The sequence below is a fragment of the Sycon ciliatum genome, chromosome 10 (genome assembly GCF_964019385.1).
Source record: "Sycon ciliatum chromosome 10, ocSycCili1.1, whole genome shotgun sequence".
Classification (NCBI taxonomy): domain Eukaryota; kingdom Metazoa; phylum Porifera; class Calcarea; order Leucosolenida; family Sycettidae; genus Sycon; species Sycon ciliatum.
The window spans coordinates 19534587-19558681 of NC_088652.1; the positions used below are offsets into that span (position 1 = coordinate 19534587).

General features: G+C 47.1%; 2 long non-coding RNA genes across 2 annotated transcripts; one reads left to right on the plus strand and one right to left on the minus strand.

The window, feature by feature from the left end:
• Window positions 1-5604: 5604 nt before the first annotated feature.
• LOC135826057 (uncharacterized) lies at window positions 5605-11276 on the plus strand. Its single transcript, XR_010555202.1, has 3 exons — window positions 5605-6314; window positions 7849-8059; window positions 9835-11276. It is a non-coding gene; the product is annotated as an uncharacterized LOC135826057 (long non-coding RNA).
• Window positions 11277-11933: 657 nt separating this feature from the next.
• LOC135825806 (uncharacterized) lies at window positions 11934-23528 on the minus strand. The gene is made up of 5 exons (XR_010555145.1): window positions 23303-23528; window positions 20533-20564; window positions 19274-19435; window positions 14680-14797; window positions 11934-12521 (listed from the first exon to the last, which is right to left on the minus strand). It is a non-coding gene; the product is annotated as an uncharacterized LOC135825806 (long non-coding RNA).
• Window positions 23529-24095: the final 567 nt, after the last annotated feature.

Consider the following 24095-nt stretch of genomic DNA (forward strand, 5'->3'; position numbering starts at 1 on the left):
TTCATATACTTTCTATTTGAAGTATATTACTTTCTATTTTGAAGTATACATACCTGTTAACCATGGACTGCTTCTGGCTAGATTAACTCTTGTGTAATCAATGGTGCTAGTGAAGCTTATATCAGATCCACTCTGATTTAGCCACCCACACTAGTAGCAAGTATTACCTTCACTGGGGGCAGGGGTAACTGCAGTTGGATCCCCGGACGGATACCCTGATGCCGTCAATCCTTTTTCTGCACCTTGTCCTCACCCACTTACTGAGGTGTGGTGAGCCCATAAGTGGGATCATTCCAAGTCCACCCTAGTTTGGGGATTTCAGGGGGTGTCGACCGTTGGGCGGTTCAATAACCAATTGAGTCATCTTTCCAAGATTCCTTTTGAGTCTCTCTCCCCTCTCCCGGGGAGACCCACGTGACCAGTTTTGGCAGTGAGCAAGTACAAGTATGTGTGTGTGTGTGTGTGTGTGTGTGTGTGTGTGTGTGTGTGTATGTGTGTGTATACATGTACATGTATATGTGTGTGCCTGCGTGCATGTGCACTCATGTGAATGTCCACGTGCATGTGTGTGTGTACGTGTTTGCGTGTTTGTCAATGTGTGTGCATGTCTGTTGAAGGCCGCACACGTCCTCCCTGTTCTCGGACCTGTCATTGTTCCACGGCATCAGAGTGTAATGACTTCACACACGCCTGCAACTGTTAGCTCCGCTTCCGTCTGCTTCACCACTTGAGGTGATATAAGTCGACGTGCTACTTCTCTCCCTCCAAGGTCCCTCAGAGGGGGGGGGGGGGGAGGGGGATAACACCATGCATCACAAAGTAAGTTGTGCACAAAGCCCAGAGTAATAGGTTTTTCATTTCACCCAACGAGATCACACGACGCTTGCAGACGACAGCACGAACAGTTCACAAACCACACTTCGCAAAAGCGAGTAGTGTTGCTCCTTACTTGTGTTGTTTTGTTCCAGAAAGTTGCGCGAACTCATCAGAGGAGAAGGAGTTGTTGAATGAAGGGGTCAAGGCTGCATTCACACACGGTACAAACATTCGCGTTTACATGACCGTACAAGCCACTTGCAACGCCTGTGCACTCACACAGTCAAATGCAGTGCATGCCAATCACGTAAAAAGTGACCCGCGTGACCCATGGCAAAGAGCGGGACTTTTGATTTCTGCATAAGCTGAGCGCACCGTGCGGCACTTGGCTCAAAATTTAAAAAATACTCTTTCTTGGTCAGCTAGCATGATCTCGGTGGAACGTCTCCACAACTGGTGTATTCGTCTGAGTTTGCTCGAGTTGTGAACGATTGCGGCCGTGTATATCATTTTCTGATCGCCTCCAGATAGCTGTTTAGCATACAGATAGCTCATCTGCAATCCTCTTCTCAGCAACAGCTCTATTCATCATACTGAAGTAGTTCCACTTTTTCTCGCTGGTATTTTCCCCATAGTTCTATCAGCCGTAGCTCCACCTCGGCAGAAAGGACAACTCGAGGCATGGTACTGGACTCTCCAAAAACTAACAAAAACTCTGTGCACTCGACACACCAAGCCACTCGTTTCGACTTCCTGAAAACTAAAAGACGAAATCCGCTTTCAAAGCCGCCTTCAAAGCCGCTCCGGGATGGCTTTGAACGTTGATGTTATTTTTCACTTTTCGCGCATGTTTCCATGCCCACTTCAAAGAACATGATGCTTGTATGCGGTTTTGTACCGTGTGTGAATGCAGCCTAAGCTGAATAGCGCTATTTTTCTAGAGAAGATACTGGCACAACGTGTGAACACTCAACCAACTCACATCTGTGAAGAATCAACACAAAAGGAATAGTGCAGAATGGAGGTGTTATGAACCCTAGCAGATACAACTATCCACAGTGCTAAGTCAATCACAACGAGAAGGAGAGGTACAGATGAATAGATTGCGCTAGTTTACACGTCACAAAGAGTACTGGGGTGGTGACAATGGTGAAAAGTAGACATCACACAGAAGCACACAGTGCAGGGAGTGAACATTTTCATTGGGGGGGGGGGGCAGTGACGGAGTCAAAGGAGTGAAAGGTTGGGGGGGGGGGGAGTAAGAGTTTAGCAGCACGCACAACTTTTTACAGAGCACAATTTTTTTGAGGGGGGGGGGGGTGAGGGTTTAGCGGCATGCACCATTATGTGAAGAGTCAAAGTTTCGGCTGGAGGGAGGGGGGGGGGGGAGGGAGAGTACATGTGCTTCGAAAGTGGCAGTATGAATTATTGTTTGCAGAGCCCAGCCAATTGTGAGGGGGGGGGGGGGTAACAGCATGCATCATGAATTAAGATGTGCGCAAAGCTCAGGATTAGAAGGGGGGGGGGCGTAGCAGTATCCATCACTGTGAACAGAATCTAGGGTTGGGAGGGAGGGGGGGGGGGGGATGGAGTGGGGATTGTGATGGCAACATACATCATTGTGTACCAATGTACATGACTTTGTTGACAGGGGTACATGTACAGATCACTTTGCGTATAACGACACTCGGCTGGGCATCAGAAAAGTCTCCTTAGGCCACACTGAAAAAAGTCTGTGGTTCGACTCACCCGACCGACCGTACATTTTTCAGCCCGACCGTAACTTTTTTTTCGGCGGGCTGTCGTGTGACTGACGTACGTGAACTGAACACGTCCACGTCTATGTGCTGTGCAGCGTGAATCTGCGGACACAGGCGGCTCCTTTTGGACTTGACTTGTAGTTGTACTGCAGTGCAGTGCAGTGAGTGGTACGACTGCTGCCTTGTGCTGGTAGTAGAGTCTACTCGATACGACCACCGGCATACTGGCGAGACTTATTTTGAAGTGACCGTCCGGTTGAGAGTGATTGCCTCGTTCCAGATTAAGGACGGCCTTCTGTTTTGGGATGAAGGACAGACGAGATTGCACTTTCCTCGTTTTCTGCCACACAATGTTTCAAAGTATTAGCCAGTGATCCCTTTATACAACATGTATGGCATAACACTGCGTAATAATGCCGATGTACTGGGTGTCTTAAGGCAGTACAGTGTATTTACATGTACAAACAAATATATTTTAAAAAAAAAATCCGCCCGCCAGCCCGTAAAAAAAATGTCCATGTTAGTCGAACCACACACCTTTTTTAGTTTGGCCCTATTCACGAAGTTTTCTTATACCCAAAGTCTCATTATATGTAAACTGGTAGATGGGACTTTGCTCTGGGCATGGAAATTCTGTCGTTATTCGCGAATTGTCGTTATATCCGCAGTCGTTATTAGGGAAGTTGACTGTAGGTGGTCCACTCGATGTGTCCATCTTGGCTCTACTTTGCGTCTGTTTGGGCTCATTCATGTGTGTGTGTGTGTGTGTGTGTGTGTGTTTGTGTGTGTTTGTGTGTATGTATGTATGTGTGTGTGTGTGTGCACGCGCGTGCGTGTGTGTGTGTATTTGTGTGTACATATATGTATGTGTGCGGGTGTGCATGTGCACCCATGTGAATGTCCTCGTCCATGTGTGTGCATGTGTGTGTATGTGTGTATGTGTGTGCGTGTTTGTCAATGTCTGTGTATGTCCATTGAAGGCCGCACCCGTCCTCGCTGTTCTCGGACCTCTCGTTGCCCCACGTCATCAGAGTGTGATGACTTCACTCACGCCTGCAACTGTTAGCGCCGCTTCCGTCTGCTTCACCACTTGAGGTGATATAAGTCGACGTGCTACTTCTCTCCCTCCAAGGTCCCTCAGAGGGGGGGGGGGGGGGGGGGGGAGGATAACGGTATGCATCACAAAGTAAGTTGTGCACAAAGCCCAGAGTAATAGGTTTTTCATTTCACCCAACGAGATCACACGACGCTTGCAGACGACAGCACGAACAGTTCACAAACCACACTTCGCAAAAGCGAGTAGTGTTGCTCCTTACTTGTGTTGTTTTGTTCCAGAAAGTTGCGCGAACTCATCAGAGGAGAAGGAGTTGTTGAATGAAGGGGTCAAGGCTGCATTCACACACGGTACAAACATTCGCGTTTACATGACCGTACAAGCCACTTGCAACGCCTGTGCATTCACACAGTCAAATGCAGTGCATGCCAATCACGTAAAAAGTGACCCGCGTGACCCATGGCGAAGAGCGGGACTTGATTTCTGCATAAGCTGAGCGCACCGTGCGGCACTTGGCTCAAAATTTAAAAATACTCTTTCTTGGTCAGCTAGCATGATCTCGGTGGAACGTCTCCACAACTGGTGTATTCGTCTGAGTTTGCTCGAGTTGTGAACGATTGCGGTCGTGTATATCATTTTCTGATCACCTCCGGATAGCTGTTTAGCGTACAGATAGCTCATCTGCAATCCTCTTCTCAGCAACAGCTCTATTCATCATAGTTCCACTTTTTCTCGCTGGTATTTTCCCCATAGTTCTATCAGCCGTAGCTCCACCTCGGCAGAAAGGACAACTCGAGGCATGGTACCGGACTCTCCAAAAACTCTGTGCACTCGACACACCAAGCCACTCGTTTCGACTTGCCTGAAAACTAAAAGACGAAATCCGCTTTCAAAGCCGCCTTCAAAGCCGCTCCGGGATGGCTTTGAACGGTTGATGTTATTTTTCACTTTTCGCGCATGTTTCCATGCCCACTTCAAAGAACATGATGCTTGTACTTGTGGTATGCGGTTTTGTACCGTGTGTGAATGCAGCCTAAGCTGAATAGCGCTATTTTTCTAGAGAAGATACTGGCACAAGGTGTGGACACTCAACCAACTCACATCTGTGAAGAATGAACACAAAAGGAATAGTGCAGAATGGAGGTGTTATGAACCCTAGCAGACACAACTATCCCAAGTGCTAAGTCAATCACAACGAGAAGGAGAGGTACAGATGAATAGATTGCGCTAGTTTACACGTCACAAAGAGTGCTGGGGTGGTGACAATGGTGAAAAGTAGACATCACACAGAAGCACACAGTGCAGGGAGTGAACATTTTCATTGGGGGAGGGGGGGGGGGCAGTGACGGAGTCAAAGGAGTGAAAGGTTGGGGGGGGGGAGTAAGAGTTTAGCAGCATGCACAACTTTTTACAGAGCACAATTTTTTTGAGGGGGGGGGGGGGTGAGAGTTTACCGGCATGCAGTGAAGAGTCAAAGTTTCGGCTGGAGGGGGGGGGGGGGAGGGAGAGTACATGTGCTTCGAAAGTGGCAGTATGAATTATTGTTTGCAGAGCCCAGCCAATTGTGAGGGGGGGGGATAACAGCATGCATCATGAATTAAGATGTGCGCAAAGCCCAGGATTAGAGGGGGGGGGGGCGTAGCAGTATCCATCACTGCGGACAGATCCTTGGGGGGAGGGGGGGGGGGGCATAGCAGTATCCATCACTGTAGAGTCCGTGTGGACAGATCCTAGGGTCGGGAGGGGGGGGGGGGGGGAGGGGGGGGGGAGCATTGTGATTGCAACATACATCATTGTGTACCAATGCACAGGAATTTGTTGCCAAGGTTATACAATCATCATGTACATGTTGGTGATCCACTCGACATGTCCATTTTGGCTCTACGGTGCGTCTGTTTGGGCTCATTTCATCTGCGTGTGTGTGTGTATGTGTGTGTGTGTGTGTGTGTGTGTGTGTATCTTGGCAGTGTGCCATACACCGCGATGGTTTGTCCTGCCATGACGTCCAGGCCCGCATAGGCAAGGTATGCAAAGCCTTTGGTAGCTTGAAGCAAGCCGTGTTCGAGAACCAGTCATTGAGTCTGCAGTGCCGTCGTCGCGTGTATGTTGCCGTGGTGCTCTCTATCCTCCTGTATGGCGCGGAGACCTGGACAACGAAGGCTTCGGACCTACGGCATCTCAACCTCTTCCACCATCAATGTGTGAGAACTATCGTTGGAGTGTCGCGACGGCAGCAATGGGAGACCCACGCAACGTCCTCAGCCCTTGCAAAGACCCTTGGAGTGCCTGAGGGCATTGGTCACATCATACGGGAACGGCGTTTGCGCTGGCTTGGACACGTGGCACGGATGGAGGATTACCGGTTGCCAAAGTGTGTTCTCTTCGGTGACCTACCTGCCCCGCGCCCGGTGCATGGTCCACGCAAGAGATGGAGGGACATCGTTATGGATGACTGTGCGTCGGTTGAGCCACCGGTACCAGCATGTGGATGGTATGATGCAGCCCAGAACCGTCGGGAGTGACGTACCATTGCTCGTCGACCACCCAAGGCACCCTCTGCTGCTGGCTACGGTTGTGCCTGCGGCCGCATGTTCCGTCGAAGCGGCGACCTGAAACGCCATCAGTCATTCTGTCGTGGACTGGAGAAATAACAATGCGCTATCATTGCTACGCAATGGGCAAGGGTAAGGTCAAGGTCAAGGTGTGTGTGTGTGTGTGTGTCTGTCTGTCTGTGGTGTTTGTATATGTGTGTGTGTGTGTATGTATGTGTGTCCAACCTGTTGGAAGGCTACCTTCTTGCCAAAGCATTTGGAAGTTGGACTAGTTTTGGTTCCACAATCCAGTGTGTCGTTACTATAATAGCTTTCATGGCTGAGGTTGTTGGTATGTCTGTTGGCTCTGGGTTCCCAGTATTCGGTAACCTCCCGCGAAAGCGCGTCCATGTTAGCGCGATGCACTTCAGCGCGACTGCCTTAGCGCGAGGCATTTCAGCTCGGTGCCATTTCAGCGCCGTGTCTTGACAGCGCCAATGATTTCAGCGCGAAATTTTAAAGCGCAGGACATGTCAGCGCCAATTTCTTCAGCCAAGATTTTTTCCGAGGGAGGCACTTCAGCGCCGTACATGTTAATGTACGTACGGGCACCAATTAGTGACTATTAGTGACTGTCAGTGACTATTAGTGACTATCAGTGACTATTAGTGACTATTAGTGACTATTAGTGACTATTAGTGACTGTCAATGACTATTGATAACTTGTACGGGGTATTACCACTGCCATGTACACCAGTCGCCCTATAGAAGACACAGTATTTTCGAGGATAGGCCATGATTTTCCTTAATTTTCCTATGCAAGTTAACTCTCAAAAATGGAATTGAACTATGTGAAAACAAGTTTGTCAAAGAATCACCAAATCACGAAATCCCGCTAGCGAGAGTGCAGACGAGACCACTAATTCCGTGCGTTCGGTAATGCGTACGATACTGCGTACTATAGTACGCGCGAAAGTGCTTCCCGGCCCGCTGACATAATTATATGCGCTGAAGTGCCTGGCGCTGACGTTACCTCGCGCTGGCAGTACATCGTGCTGAAGTGCCTTGCGCTGACATTACCTCCTGCTGAAGTGCCTCGCGCTGACACTACCTCGCGCTGAAATGCCTCGCGCTGTAGTGGACGCGCTGTCGCGGGATGAAATCCAGTATTCAGTACCCGAGTCTGGTTGGTAAAGAACTCCAATATTACTTCAAGGTACCAGTGCTCCTCGTGTCTGCTTCTATCAAAGCAGCGTGCTGTCTATACTGGTTACCCCAGCAAGTGTAGTGTGTGCATAGGTAACTGTCTTGGCCGTTTTATGCCGATGTACTCCGTGTGGTGTAGACCAGGTGTGCATTGGTGGTCGATTCACATGGCTTCGCCAGTTGTGTGGATTATACATTTATCTGACGCAAGTCTTGATCTGTCTCATTCAGATGTTGTTCGCTATCGTTGTTATAGGAGAAAATCTGTGGGTGCACATCCAGTGCATTTGTAGATTTGCGTGCTTCTCTTGCGACGGGCGTATACATGGTATACATAGTACATGGTATGTGTGTACATGTGCGTATGTGTGTATGAGTGCTTGCATGTGCGCCCATGTGAATGTCCTCGTGAATGTGTGTGTGTGTGTGTGTCCGTGTGTGTGTGTGCGTGTTTGTCAATGTGTGTGCATGTCCGTTGAAGGCCGCAACCGTCCTCGCTGTTCTCGGACCTGTCATTGTCCCACATCATCAAAGTAAAATGACTTCACACACGCCTGCATCTGTTAGCGCCGCTTCCGTCTGCTTCAGCACTTGAGGTGATATCAGTCGACGTGCTACTTCTTTCCCTCTACTGCCCCTCTGGGGCCCATGTGACCCTTGCTACAGTGGCTCGACAGAATAGGACAGGACAGGTACGGTACATGGCACATGTTGTGCATAAGTTGGTTTGGTTGTGGGTTGCATTCATGCCAGGTCGTGGTTGGGTCGAGTGAAAAAAAGACTCGGCGGCTTGAAGATGCAATGTTGCACCTACCACCTTTACTGGCTTCATGACCCACATATTATACCGTATTATCTCTATTACAAGCGCAGTCTCTTGGAGAAGCCCAGTCTCTATTATAAGCGCACTCCAAGAGGGCTTCGAAGATATACAAGCGCAGTCGCCAATATAAGCGCAGGGCATATAATGAAGAACTGTATGGATCATGTCCATGCATATTTGACATCACAAAGTGTCACATACACCCACGTGCTGATTGCTGTGGTAAAAGTCTGTGATCCCCGAGATCTTAAAATCAGACTCCCTCAGTGTACCAGGAAGCACCAAACTGCATGCAGTCTCGGTACCTGCTGGGAAACTTTCTGCTACTGATAAAATGCAAAATAATAGGCAATATGTACATGTACCAGGTGGTTGAAAAAAATATAAGCACAGTCTCTTGTAGAAGCCCAGTCTCTAATATAAGCCCGGGGTCCGGACTGGTTGAAAAAATATAAGCGCTGGGCGTATAATGGAGATTATACGTAATGTTATCAAGAGTGTATATAAATCAAGAGAGCATATAAATCAAGAGTGCATATAAATCAAGAGTGTGCAACTCCAATCTCGATCTGTGATGATGTCACCCACGGAATAATTTTTTGCAGGCGTCATTCTTTATTAGAAGTATGATCCAGTGTGTATGCTACGGGGAGAGTTCATCAGGTTAAGGACACATTGATTTATAGTGTGTTGTTCTGCCGCAACGACAGTAGCTGCTATGTACAACTGCTTTGTACTTTGATCTCTGGCTACGCATGATGGCATCAGTGAGCCAAACTTCCGCAAAAAACTGATTTCATATAAAAATTCCGCTGGGGGCTGGGGGATCGTCGAGTTGCACACTCTTCAAAGTCGACATGCGTGTTTACCAACAGGCTACTAATGACTAACTGCTAGATTAACTCTTGTGTAGTAAATGGTTCTAGTGAGGTGTATATCAGATCTACTCTGATTTAGCTACCTACACTGGTATGAAGCATTGCGTTTATCCTGGGACGGATTCCGTGATACCATCAAACCTTTTCTGCAACTCTTTCCTCACCCACTAACTGCGGTGTGATAAACCCATTAGTGGGATAATTTCTAAGTCAACCCAGTGTTTGGGAATTTTTCAGTATTTTTTACTGTTTGGAAGTTCAATAGCCAATTGATTCATCTTTTCAAGATCAGTGTTGACTTTCTCTCCCCTCTCTTGGGAAGAAGTAGTGACCAATTTCTGCCAATGAACAAGTACACTACTCAGGGTTCTAGCCAAGTCAAAATACATGTAGTAGGGGGGGGGGGGGGAGGGGGGCAGGCATGGGAAACAGTTAGCCTGTAACCCTTTTTCCATTTTTGTTTGTCTTGCCAAACAAAATGCAACGTATGGGGCGAACCCCCGACTTCATCACAGACAAAAGTGCCTTCATGAACCGTCTAGTAGTGACTATCGACTGTATTTTTCGTTGAATAGCATGAAAAAAAACAAAAATCGATGAAGAAGTAAGGGGAGCCACATTTTCACAGGGGGGGGGGGGGTCAATCAGGATAGGAGGGCAGGGGCGTGCGTGTGCATGAATTTGACGAGAGGTGTGTGTGTGTGTGTGTTGGTGTGTGTGTATTGTGTGTGTGTGTGTATTTTGATTGTCGTGCTTGTATTAGCAGGCAGCCGTCAATTAAGGGTGAGTGTTGTCTGCTGTTCGGAACTCAATTGCCGCCCATCTTGCATATTTGGAGCAATCTGTTCCGAAGACAGTAGAGGGAGTGTACTGGCTGATTCCAGGAACAACCAACAATCCAGAGTCAGGAATCAGCAAAACTTCCTAGTTTGTTTACTTGTGATCAGGTCAAACATGCTGCTGCAGAAGTACAAGAACAAGAAGTGACTCCGCAGTGCCCAGGCATCAGAAAAATAGCCAGTGGTCAGGGAACAAGAGTGGCAATAGCAGTGGTCAGGGTGGTAGCGATAAGACAAGCAGTGCCTGAGTGACAACACCAGAAGTGAAATCAGCAGCAGCAGCAACAGCATCAGAAGCAGCAACAACAACGCTAGAAGCAGCAGCAACACCATCAGAAGCAGCAGCAACACCATCAGAAGCAGCAGCAACAGCATCAGAAGCAGCAACATCAACAGTATCAGAAGCAACAACAACAGCAGCAGCCATGGCAGAGAACTTTTATTGAAAATCCACCTGAAACAGCAGCAGCAGCAGCAGTAGCGGCAGCTTCAACTGTGCTGTGGCTGGTGGTGATTGAGGTACTGGTGGCGATGGTACATGACTACATGACTATATGTAGCTGTGGTAGCGGCAGTGGTGATGATGATGATATTAGCGATGATAGCTGTGGTGTTGGCGGTGGTGGCGATAGCGGTACGTGACGATGGCAGTGGCAGTTCTGATGGTGTCAGTGGCAGCAGTGGCGGTGACGGCAGTAACGTTGACGACACCAGCAGCGGTGAGATTGCTGGCATGCCAGCAGCATTTTGCAACAGCAGTGAGATGGTTGTCATGGTAGCAGCAGCAGCAGCAGCAGTGGTTGTGGTAACAGTAAATAGGGTATTGGCGGAAATCGTAGTCTTGTTTAACCAGTATGCATTCTTGACTATTGCAGACTTAGGAATGAATCAGCAAGCTATGTAAACTTATAATTATTATATTGTGACTACTTGTAAGGTGCTGCAGACCATGGTGGCAACTTCCCTCGAGCACCAAGCAGGTGATGACACTATCATGTGACAGTGTTCATTTGATTCCCTCTTCTCTCCGATCATATTAATGACTCATAGTGGATCCTTTGACATTGGTTAGGGTTTGATTTCTTGCATGCTTTGGATCCTTTGAAGTGCTATTCGATTTCCTGAGTTTTCGTGAAATCTTCACATCTTTGTCAGCTCTTTTGCACATGACCTTGATGTCACTGATCATTGCTATTGAACTCATAACACTGTCGCTTGTCTTCGCATCCAAGTGTGCTATGGATGATGATGATGATGAAATTCACTCCCATCTCATCATGTTCTACCCTGAGTTACATGCTACACTCATGTGCCTTTGTCACTGCATAGCCATAAACTCCTATCCATCATTTTTTTTCTTAAATCCTTTTTCCCATCAATGTGAACTTGTAGTGTTGTGCATCAGCCCAACGGGTGTACTTGTACTTCCAAGTACACATACTTCGAAGTACAAGTAGTTGGACAGTGTCTGGGCCTTGAATAACAACTGTTAGATGTTGCTGGTCATCAGCTCTATGAGCTCACTTTCCATACTTACAATATGTCCCAGAGAGATGTGTGACTAACAGAAGTTTAAAATTGAGAAACTGCCAAATATGGAATTTATAATTATTTATTCATGAGAAATCTTCCAAATATGGCACGAAAGTTTGCGGTTGCTATGACAACGGATCTCTTTTAGCCCGGAAATTTGCCGTTACCATGGCAACCACGCCTTTCCAGGTCCCTTCATGGTACAGCTGCCGGTTGCTAGGTTACTACAGTTACGTACCAGGTTGCTAGGCAACTACGTACCAGCATGGGCAGGTTGCTAGGCTACTACGTACGTACCAGCATGCGGCAGGTTGCTAGGCTACTACGTACGTACCAGCATGCGGCAGGTTGCTAGGCTACTACACAGGTTGCTAGGCTACTGCAGTAGCTACTACGGTGGGTTGCTAGGCTACTACTACGGTAGTAGCAGTGCAGTACACAGCAGGTTGCCATAGTAAATTTTAGTTGAAATCTCTTGGTGAAAAATACTACCGTAAAAAATGCTACAAAAATACTACAGTAAAAATACTACAGTATGTGAAAGGAAACACAGTGAAAAGAAAAGAAAATCCTGATGAAAAAATATTCGAAGGAAAACATATGTAGGTGGTAAAATCTTTGTGGAAAAGGCAAGAAGATATCCATGTAGCAAGCAGGTTGAAAACAAAACAATCATGAAGGAAAAAGCAAGAGTACAATGACGTCATTCTATAAATCTACAAAGAAACGTACAATACATGTCGTACGTTAGATGGCAATTTGGGAACAGAGCTCAGCCGACCTAGGGATCAAAACACTACAATACTACAGCATTGCAATAGACGGTAGAAGTGTGATAATACTATAATAATTATGGGTCTGAAGCTCGCAAAATTTGAGACAAGTACTTGAAATAGCAAGAAAGTTATTGAAATTAATATATTTAGCAACAGATGGAAGACCAATCGACTTGGCAATATTGATGTGCCAAGACTCGTGAGAAGAATATGATGCACTACATTACTTAGGCATGGTATGCCGCTTTCAAGCAGCAAAAGTGTACCATGAAGAGCCGGCATTCTGGAACAGTATCGATGTGAATCTGTAAACACAACACAGACAAAAGAAACACAAATGACATGTAATGAGCTGCTATACAGTGAGAGGATACAGTGAGGGGATACAGTGAGGGGATACAACACTGAATACATAAGTATGTGCATTAGAACACACTACTATTCATCATTAGTAGATTCATTACCCTTGACACAAGTTATGTGTCATGTAGTAGTAGTAGTAGTATTTATTTTATTTACCATCGGATGCCTCAACAGTGATACACACAACTCTTAAGAGGGCCGATAACGGGATAAGTGGAAAGGAAAGTCATCAGTTGTACGGTGAAGTGGAACTCGGCCAACGTACTTGGCCATCTTGCAATCTGTCCTGCTGGATTTGGTTAATTCTCGAGCCATCTCACAATACCGTGATTAGGGCGCCGCAAATCGGGCGTAACCAAATATGAATTCGCGACAAGCACAAACTATCGCTAACAATTCTAATTTGGTGCCATGACTAGATACCTGAGACAGCATTGCGCCTAACCCGGAAATATAAGCATCTGTGTCAACTATAAGTCGGGGAAGGCCAGAAGGGGCGCCTCGCAAATCGCCTTGCACAATTTTTTGAATGCAGCCTGATGTGCAGCTGACCAGAAAACAGAATAGCTCTCTGCGCAGTAATGCGTACAGTGGATGTGCCACTGACCCTAAATGCCGAATGAACCGCCAATATTAGTGCAATTAGGAGTATAATAGATGCAGACATGGCCAGACAACAACGAGTTCATGGAATTTTTAAGGATTTTTATGTTATTCAAAATCGATTTTCGTGTTCCGCTCATCAGTGAATAGTATCGGAACTGAGGGTACTGTGTACAAAAATAGAACATTTTATAACAACATAATTAAAAGTGTGAACAAAAAAGGAAGTGCTACAGCATTACATAATAGGTGTCAAACACTCAGTTATAATATGGCACTCAATAATATGGCCGGCACTCAGTTATAATATGTTAGCACTATGTTTGACACCTATTATGTAATGCTGTAGCACTTCCTTTTTTGTTCACACTTTTAATTATGCTGTTATAAAATGTTCTATTTTTGTACACAGTACCCTCAGTTCCGATACTATTCACTGATGAGCGGAACACGAAAATCGATTTTGAATAACATAAAAATCCTTAAAAATTCCATGAACTCGTTGTTGTCTGGCCATGTCTGCATCTCCTAATTGCACTAATAAAATTGCTTTCTCCACGCCGACTCTTTAAGAACCGCCAATAGTAAGTTTTAAAAGTATGATGGTTGGCTTTTTCCACTCCTGCATTACCTGCACTACCTGCACTACCCGCACTACCCGCACTACCCGCACTACCCGCACTACCCGCACTACCCGCACTACCTGCACTACCTGCACTACCTGCACTTTGCACAGATCGGTTGAAATACGTTTTACCGACACTACATGCCCTAGGAAGCGGACTTCTGATAGCAATAGATGAACACTTGCGTGGTCTACTTTTGAGTCAAGCACGTCGTAACACGGTAGACACAGCCTCCAATCGCAACAAGTGTTCACTAAATGTGCGAGAAAACACGTGACATCTAAATACACCAGACGGTGGGGGGGGGGGGCAGAACTGTACGCATCATCCGCTGGAAAGTTGCAGGAGCATTGCAGAGGCCAAAGGGCATGCAGAGTGATGGATACAATTTCTGCTGGTCCCTCCCTGCCACTGACACAATTTCTGCTAGTCCCTCCCCGCCACTGACACAATTTCTGCTAGTCCCTCCCTGCCACTGACACCTGCCAGTACACCAACTGTAGGTATTGCGCCTCACCAAGCCTATCCAACGTGTCGTCTTTTCTAGGCAATGGGTACAAAACTACGAATCTTTATGAATGGCATCATTCAGCTTTCGATAATCCACACAGAACCTAACAGAACCATCAGGTTTCTGCACCAACACAGTCGGACTAGCCTAAGGGGACACGCAAGCGGAGATGCTGCCCTTCTCTAACATGTTCTCGACCTCTTTGGCCACAATCATTACCCTGGGAGGGGAAGGTGTCACAGTCCCTGCCGAAATGGCCGTGTGGTGCTAGTGCCGATGCTATGATTCAAGAGGGTGGTTTCTCAAAACATCACAATCATCCCCTGCAATGACATCGTAAAAACTGTTTAACAAACTCACCAGATGTTGGCGTTGGTCCGCAGTGCCAGTAAATCAGGAGAGGTCAAAACGCTCCACTGGGTTACAGGTGGATGTCGCTGACTGCACACCCACTGCCACACCCTACACGCATACCACGCTCCAGACAGATGGGAACACCAGAGAGGTTTTTCAGACACCATGGAACATCACACAAGAGATAATGCATACAGCCGAGGTGGACGTACACCACATCCTTATCTACACGACTCCACTGGACCAACCATACTTGGGGGAGTGCAAATTTCACCCCGCAACATCCTTTGGGACCATGGTGGAACCTCAACAGTCGACACTACTGAAATGTGATAATGATCAGGTTGAGCAACCGGAAGGGGACCACCTGGGAGGGCAACTGGGGAAGGGAACAAAATGGCGACGAAATATCCCAGCCCGGACTAGAAAGTTGCAATGCGATAATGAAGGTGATGGCCACAGCCAACTTACAAACCAAGCCGGGCTTGGCTGCAAAGACTTGTTAACATGATAAACAGGGTTGAAACCCCGAACCACAATGTATTCTGTAACGTCACCGCCTAACCTGGTGGACCAGCGCAGCACTACCCCCCCCCCCCCCACCCCCACCACCACCTACCCGCCCCGTTCCCTGCGGAATGGGACGGTGTGCTCTGCTTAAGTTAAACGGGGTTCTCCATTAAGGCGCACCTTAGCATGCCAAGACATCGGCGCCAATAAGCATTCTTCGGTTCTGGCTGAAAGTTCGATCGAGGGGAAGTTAAGGCAAAAATTAAAATTTCACCAGTTGTAGTCTTCGGGGTGCTGAGTCGAATGGTCTTGGTCCGAGAAAGCTGAGACGCTCCCTTCCTACTTGAATCCCAATCGAACTCGCGCACTTCCACCGAAACTGGGTGACTGCGCCCTACTAGATGGGGATTTGTATGCAAAATGTCACTAAAAGCGCCATTTCGTTCTTATAAAAGCACGGATGACCGCGATTGGCCCATATGTTGTAGTCTTTTGGACGCTGAGTCGACTGGTTTTGGTCCGAAAAGGCTGCGATGCAGCGTTCCTCCTGTATTCCCAATCGAACATGGTTGAACAAGTGGTCACGTGCTCCTGGGTGCCCAAATCACCTGGTCACCACGCCAGCAGGCGACAACTTTCACACCAAGGTTCAACTCGAGTTCAACTCGAGTGACAGGACTGCACTCAAAAAAGGTCAAACAGGCTAGTAAGTTGTACCCTGCAGGCACGGTGACCAGGTGACTGGTGTACGCAGGAGCACGTGACCGCTTGTTCAACCATGTTCGATTGGGAATAAAGGAGGAACGCTCCATCGCAGCCTTTTCGGACCAAACCCAATCGACTCAGCGTCCAAAAGACTACAACATATGGGCCAATCGCGGTCATCCATGCTTTTATAAGAACGAAATGGCGCTTTTAGTGACATTTTGCATACAAATCCCCATCTAGTAGGGCGCAGTCACCCAGTTTCGGTGGAAGTACGCGAGTTCGATTGGGATTCAAGTAGGAAGGGAGCGTCTCAGCTTCCTCGGACCACGACCATTCGACTCAGCACCCCGAAGACTACAACTGATGAGATTTTAATTTTTGCCTTAACTTCCCCTTTAAGAGTCAATGTCAATAACGACAAAATATCACCGGACATGGCCAAATTACGGATTCCGCTCAAAATTGCCTCCTTTTACGTCTGGGCAGACCTCATTCACCCACTATGACATTTTGGTCCAGGGTTCCTTGGATATCGGGCAAAATATAAAATCTCGACTTAACCCTTTAAGAGCCACAGGAAATTTTCAAAATTCTGCATTTTTTCGTGTTCCTTGGATCATAGCTTCAGTTCTACTCACTCAATCCTCACAATCTAGGGCTTCCTGGAAAGGTCTCCGCGAGAGGAAGAGAATGAGGTCGATCATGATAGCCAGCACACTGTCTAGCCAGCGCTAGATCGCAGCGACAGTACGAAAAATGCCCCAAATGCGTCCAATTGCGTCCCGCTCCAGATATTTCATTTTACTCGATCGTGGAGTTCCAATTTTTTTCGCTGTGTACTCTTGACAATATCAACAGTGAAACCCGTGCAAATCGAGTAAACCAGCGTGGCGAAAAGTCTCAAAATTCTCAGTACTAAAGTCGCACTGCGCGCTTTTGAAATTGCCGCGATCGCGGCTCAACTTACGAGTGATTTATCTCAGGAACCGTGGCTCGCAGTGCTTCGCGGATTGTTTCTCCCGACAGGTGAGAGTTTTCTCTTCGCCCTGGATATTTCGATCACTGGATTTGAGCGAGATTGGACTGAGTTACGATCTTTTGAAGTTTTGCATTTGAATGCGTCGTTTTCGACGCATTCAAGTATGGGGCGGCTCTTAAAGGGTTAATATACACGGAAACAAGGTTTAAAAACGAGAGGCCACTGCTGCTCACAGCAACACAGCGCAGCCAAACCACTGGCAACTACAGATCCTAGTTACCTGGTAATGTTTAGCCATCCAAATGGCGACTGGCGGCTTCCAGAGTCCCTCAAACGAATCGATCAATTCAGCCTGTCCAATGGTGGCCATAACGTAGGCCATGTTCAAGAGCCAGTAGCAGCGAGGTTACGTCCTGAAAGTTGGGGTGGACAACCACCATGGTCTGCTACAACATGTCCGTAAGCGCCAACAAATGGCCTTGAAAAAAGTTATCCACTAAAAATCACTTTTTTAGTGATGTCTGTCCCACTAAAGAACACTTTTTTAGTGATGTCTGTCCCACTAAAGAACACTTGGGGAAATAATCAAAGTGTTAACTCTCCAACGGCCATGCACTAGTCAAATCCGACCTCGCAGCAGAAAAGCACACACGGAACACCTCCACGGTGACATGCTGTTTTGCTTGGCTACCAGGACTGATACATCACGGGAATAATCTCTGCCCTCGCAGAAAATCGAAAGACGCCGCCAGGAAGTTTCACTTGCTGAACAACAGCACAGCATGACCAGAATACCTGGTCCACACCCACAAATCAGCAAGGACTGCAACAGTAGCGCAAGATCAACCAGAAAATATTCTTCTGTACTGGGCAGCTACTGCACGCGACTGTCACGTGCAAGCTACGTTCACGCCAAAACTTCAAAATTCCTCGTATGTTGCTATGAGCACATGCTCACGCAGTTACATCATGCATTTTTCAGGCCCCGTTTGTCCACGGCTGTGCCCCAAAGATAAAAGATTTTATTCTTGATTTTCCAACTGTAATTCTCAAGTGCACGCCTGCCATGTTGTGATTTCCAACTTGCACGGCACGACATCAATTCACATGGGAAGCTCGCGTGCACTAGCTGCCCATTACACATACACGAGAACTGGGCGATCTTACGCTACTGTTGCACTCCTTGCTGTTTTGTTGTTCCAGACCAATTTTTCTTTCTTGTCATGTGCTGTTGTTCAGCAAGTGACGCTCCTGGCGTCTTCGAGGGCAGGGATTATTCCTGTGATGTCTCAGTCCTGGTAGCCGAGCGAAAAGGCATATGGAGGCACACCGTGTGTGCTTTTCTGCTGCAAGTTGGATTTGGCTAGTTTACGGCCTTTGGAGAGTTTGAAATTTGATTATACCCCCTTCCCCCCCCCCCAAGCGATTTTCAGTGGATAACTCTATTCAAGGGCACTTTTTGGCGCTTCGGACAGGTTGTAGCAGACTATGTCGGTGGCCTACCCCAAATTTCAGGACGTAACCTCGCTGCTACTGGCCCTTGAAGATGGCCTTCGTAATGGCTGCCATTGGACGGGCTCAATTGATCGATTCGTTTCAGGGACTAGTCAGCAGTCAACATTTGGATGGCTAAATATTACAAGGTAACTTGGATCGGTGTACAAGCTTAGTTGGTTTGGCTGCGCTGTGTTGTTGCGAGCGGCAGTGACACCTCGTTCTTGTACCTTTAAAGTTGTTTCAGTGCGTATTTTAGTCGATTTTGATTTTGCCCAATATCCGAAGAACGGAGGGTCCCTGCACCAAAATGTCATAGTGGGTGAATGAGGTCCACCTTGGGAGGAAAGGAGCCAACTTTGAGCGAAATAGGAAATTTGGCCATGTCCGGTGGTATTGGGTCATTATAGACATTGACTCAGTCATGTCTAGGGTGCCACACCAGCGGTGTACAATGCCTGGGCATCTAACTCAGAAGCCAGACGTAGGAAATTCTCAACATGTAAAGCTTGGATACCGCAAAGTCGCGGATATAAGCCGAGTTTACATACAAGCACATCGCGGATAGAAGCCTGAAAATCAAACGGGTCAAATGCATATAAGCCCGTTGCGCGTAGAAACCTGGCTTCTATGCAAGCGCGGATCGGGTAGGTCAAGAGTGCATGCGCTATGTACGGTGCATAGTAAAACTGCCGCCATACCAGTAGTCAGTGGTAGATCTACGAGTGTCGCGTCGATCCACCATATCAGTGGTGCATTAAAGCCTGATGCAGAAAGCGGCTTATATGCTTATAAGCCCGGCTTTTATCCGCGACTTTATGGTAATAGGAATGTTACCTAAGGTGATAGCAGCAACTTTATCCCCTAGACATGACACTGCATAACTAGACCCACTAGAAAGTAACGTACCTTGAACGAATAGACTGGTGTTAGCGGTACAGTGGATGTAGAACAGAACTGGCTCAGTGACGGCCGTGACAGCTCTCAGCGGGAGGGTATCCGAGGACTCGGCCAGAATAGACGGCGGGGCGGACAGTGGAGCGGCAGGATGACTGCAGAGATGGGCTTCCGCTGGCGCGTGGTCAAATGCACGCACACATATACACACACACACACACCACACGCACGCAAGCACGCTCACACACACATACACATACACACACGCGCGCGTACACGTACACACACACACACGACACACAACACACGCAGAAACACGCACTGCATTAGCAATACAGAAATCGGGTATAAGCGTTGCACCGTGCACCGGCTCATTGCTAGTCTTGTTTGCCGGGGACAATAGTGCAGCTGAAGCTGCCGACTTGGCCGTTTCCACATTAGACATACTGTCGTGACATGGAAATTCGGTCGGTGGACAAGCAGGCCCAGGGCGCTAGCCATGCAGCCGTGAGTATGCATACGGTACACACATTCTTTTGTGCGCTGCAGCGCTGGTCGCATCGGATCAACATGTGCACTGCATGGAACGTTCGGTATGCACTGAGGGCGCCGGCCCCCGGTAATTCGACCGGATTTCCATGTCCACGACAGCACTTAAACGTCTCAGTGTAGGTGTACACGGGCCAGGTAGGAATGATGACTTAGGTACACAGTGTGTAGTTTGAGATACAGGCTTTTGAAGATATAGGCTTTTGAAGATACAGGCTTTTGAAGATACAGGCTTTTGAATGTCAATAAAGATTATAACCTTTGGGCCTAAGAAGGGGGGGGGGTGTGGCTTAGACTCCGGTGCGGCTAACACCCTGGGGGTACGGTACTTATGGCAGTGTTATAGCATGGCAATGACGCACTGGGATATTCTTGCCATGTACGAGTGCCTCAAATAGCACAAAGGGGCTGGGACAGAAGGCTGCGATGCATCGTTTGTCAGAAATTTCCACATTCACCTACATGCATATTGTGCAACAGTCATGTCGCTGTGCTTCCAGCCAGAGGGCAAACAGGTATTATAGAGGGCTTATTGGCTGATTGGGAAGCCCACGTTATTTGAGGAATGGTGTATCATGGCATCTTTGGACTTACAACCATTCTAATTCAGCACCTACAAGACCACACGTTCTTAAATGTCCTGTATAAAATGGCCATTCTGCTTGGAGAGCTGATGACACAGGCATGCACTATATGAAATGACAAGCCACAGCTAGACTTACCAGGCCAGCGAAGATTGCAAGGTAACCACCACCTTCAAACAAATAGAAAGGAAAATGGTGCAGACACTTCAATTAAATCAACTACAAACAACAAATTCCAATGCTTCCTATTTTACTGGCTGCTTTTCTGAGAGAGGATTGGACATTCTACAAGTAAATATATTAAAATATCTATATTTTCGAGAGCCCTGAAGCCCCAAGTAGCCTTGTCATTCTTGCTATTAACCTCCAACCCGCACAGAAATATAATGGTTGACCTGTTTGTTGCCCCTGCCCCCCCCCCCCACTGCCTCCCCCTCCATCCCCAACATGCACAGGCATATGACCGCATATACCGCAGCGCAGACATCCTTGTCACACTGCTACGCCAAGTCACAGCATATTATGTCACACATACACATAAATACCAGCCGCGCCAGGGCACCGCTAAGAGAAAGTGTGTGTGTACGCTATGCCATATTGGTCATCTGGCAGACTAACATACAGATGTGAAGTAAACTGTTCTTTGCAAGGTAGCAAGAACTAACAGTTACTCGCCAGTCAGTGTGTTCACCCACCACCAGCTTACCACAGTACAGTACTGTCGGGTAATGAAGATCTGGACGGGGGTCAGCCTCGTAGCCTAGGACATTCTTATTTTCATGTATTACAGTCTATGCACAGTTGAGTCAACATACCATGTATACATTGCATACATTGGGATGCTGTGCTTGGTGAAATCCTAGCCTGTTTGTTCTTCACCACCCGACACTACAGTCTATGCAGTATGGCACTGTATGCACCAACCTTCAATGTAATTAAGAGGAGGCATGGGCACTGCTGATGTGCACCAAGTCCGCAGAGTACACGCACATCAGCCCTCGCAGACAATTGAACTAATGTACTTATGTGCATTGAGTGTCCTGTTTCTATAGCATTGAGAGTCCTGTTTCTATAGCAACACAATTCTACACGCAGCCTCTCGACGGCTGTACCGCCAAGCGGATCGCTATATTCCTGCCTCTGGTGTTACGTGCTCGCACAGGATGATCTTGTTGGGTGATCTCTCTATGCTAAGTCCTAGGCTACTAGTTTGTGTTGGCCTAGAACAACTCAGGAAAATGTACATCATAGTCAGTTTCCGATCGCATACTCGAGATCATTTACATTTCATTAAAAGCTTGCGATAGGGGCAACTATCTCCTCAGTGTCCAGCGGGAATATGCTTCCCTCAAAATGACGAGAGATCTGAGCAAAAATTTGATTGGCACAATCAGCTTGTCTCATTGCTACTCGCCAACGCAGATTGAAGAGGCGTTTTCTGGATTGTTGGCGCCTCTATCGGGTTCCATGGTGAATGCTTATCCTGGCGAAACTGGGAACTCTTGATCTGTTCATTATTTTATGTGTGTGTGTGTGTCAGCAGGGGGGGGGGGGGGAGGGGGAGGAGGGGAGTTATCCCATTGAACGTACGGACATTATGACGCGTGCTGGTGATCCTTGTTCTAGACCTTCTCATGCATTCATTGACTTGATCTTTTACTCTGGACGTACATGTACAACTGTAACTGTAATGTCGCATACTAATGCCGGTAACTGTAATGTCGCATACTAATGCCGGGCCTCTTCCTGTAGAAGCCGATGTCTGGGCTAGCCTTCTACTCACATCAGACTTGTATTCAAACCGCATATTTCTATGTGTATTAACACTAAAACCAGGCTGATGTGCTGACAGTGCATCTTGAAAATCAGGCTTCTATTCAACACAGGCTTCTACATGAGACATGCTTTAATATAATTATAAAGACACTATGGGACATTATAACATGTGTTTGCTTCCATGACAATAACGTTTGCTTCCATGACAATAACGTTTGCATCCACAACTAGCATGTACGAGTGATAAGTGGTTTTCTAGCTGCAGAGTTTCTTGTCCTTTTTTGTTCTGCTCATCTCGGTTGGTGATATCCTCCTTTCTCTTTATCGTTTTGACCAATTCTTCATTCAACCCAGAGCCGTGATTCTTGGCTGGTCTGGCACGGGATTTTGTGATGGGGTTGTACTCGAGTGTCGAACTGTTTGCAAATGTGGTGTAACTACTGCGCTGGCACATACACGAGAGCCAGACGACAAGGACTCTCTGTTCAATAGTGAATGATCACCCGCTGTGTGGTACCATGGCATTTCCTCGTCGCTATCCCAGGAACGGAGGGACACGGTTGAGAATCGATTTAATGTGATAAATACAGGTACATGTAGTGGGTGAATGCATCAGTGAATATGCGCCACACCACGGCTATAGAAAGATGAGAGTGTGTGCAAGTTGAACTATCAGTATGTATGCTTACTATGTGGAACTAGAACAGAAAGTGAAACATGGACAGTGCTTAGAGCATTATTGAAGTCTTTGGGTCAATGAAAAATCACATTGACTGTTCGTGAAGTACGGCTACAATTTTACTTGCATAGACGTGGTACAACTGGAGGGAAGCTATACCAAGCAACATCTCCACCATTGCCGCAAGTGGTTTTCAGCCATGCACTACTTACTGCAAGCATATAAATCATCGGCGCGTTTAAATTTCAGCCTCCCAGGGCAAAAACAGATTTCGACCACAGTAAACTTTCAGCCTGTTCTGCTGCTGCCTGTATAGACCGTCACACTGAGACTTGCAAACCTAATTTTCAGCCACAACAAATCTAGGCCAAAAAATGCCCAGGCTGATATTAGCCAAAAATAAATATGCGCCGAATATTTGTAGACTTACAGTATTTGAAAAGTGTTACTTACAATTGTTGAGGTCTCAGTCTTCGGCCTAGAGTGAACACTGGGCATCTTGACAATTGCCTCAAAGGACTCAACGGACCCTGGAGTCACAGTAGTGGAGACAGGAGCGGTGCTAGAAGCTACAGTGAATGTAATGATAATGGAAACTTGGTCGATGTGGGCAAATAGCGTGAAGAAGCCAATGTTGATACCACCAACAAATGAACCAGTCATGATCTCAACACATAGGAGAAACACATTGGAAATCAGCACAGAAAAGCAAATCAATTGTTAGCGCTGATGGTGCTCACTGTCCACATGTACTTGAAGTATGACTGTAATTAAGAGTACATGTACCGGTACACTCTATGAGCTGTCAGGGTGCTGTTGGATAACCCACATGCCGGATAAATGACCGTCACATAAGCAACATCAAACAGCAGTATTGCATTTTCTGGAGTGAAGGCCGCACTTTAACCAGTAATTCACCTGGAAAGGGCGGTGTGGATTTTATTACGATGATCAAATTGACGGTGATGAATAGAGTCGATGTCTGTATTTCATGACCAAAAAACCCGGGTGCGGCGTATACTCCGGAAAATACGGTACTTCACTTTCTTGTTGCTTTTCTTGTTTCTTAGCATTCATTTGCAGAGTGCGGCAATGTATCAAGTAGATTTTAAGACCATACATCTTCAGTAACCTGGTTTTCAGCCTTTCACCAGTACGACTGGCCGCTCTTCTGGCAGCAAAGGAGTCCGAGCAGTATTGTCACGTCATGGCCTATGTTCGATGTAAGTTGTCTTTCTCGCTACTT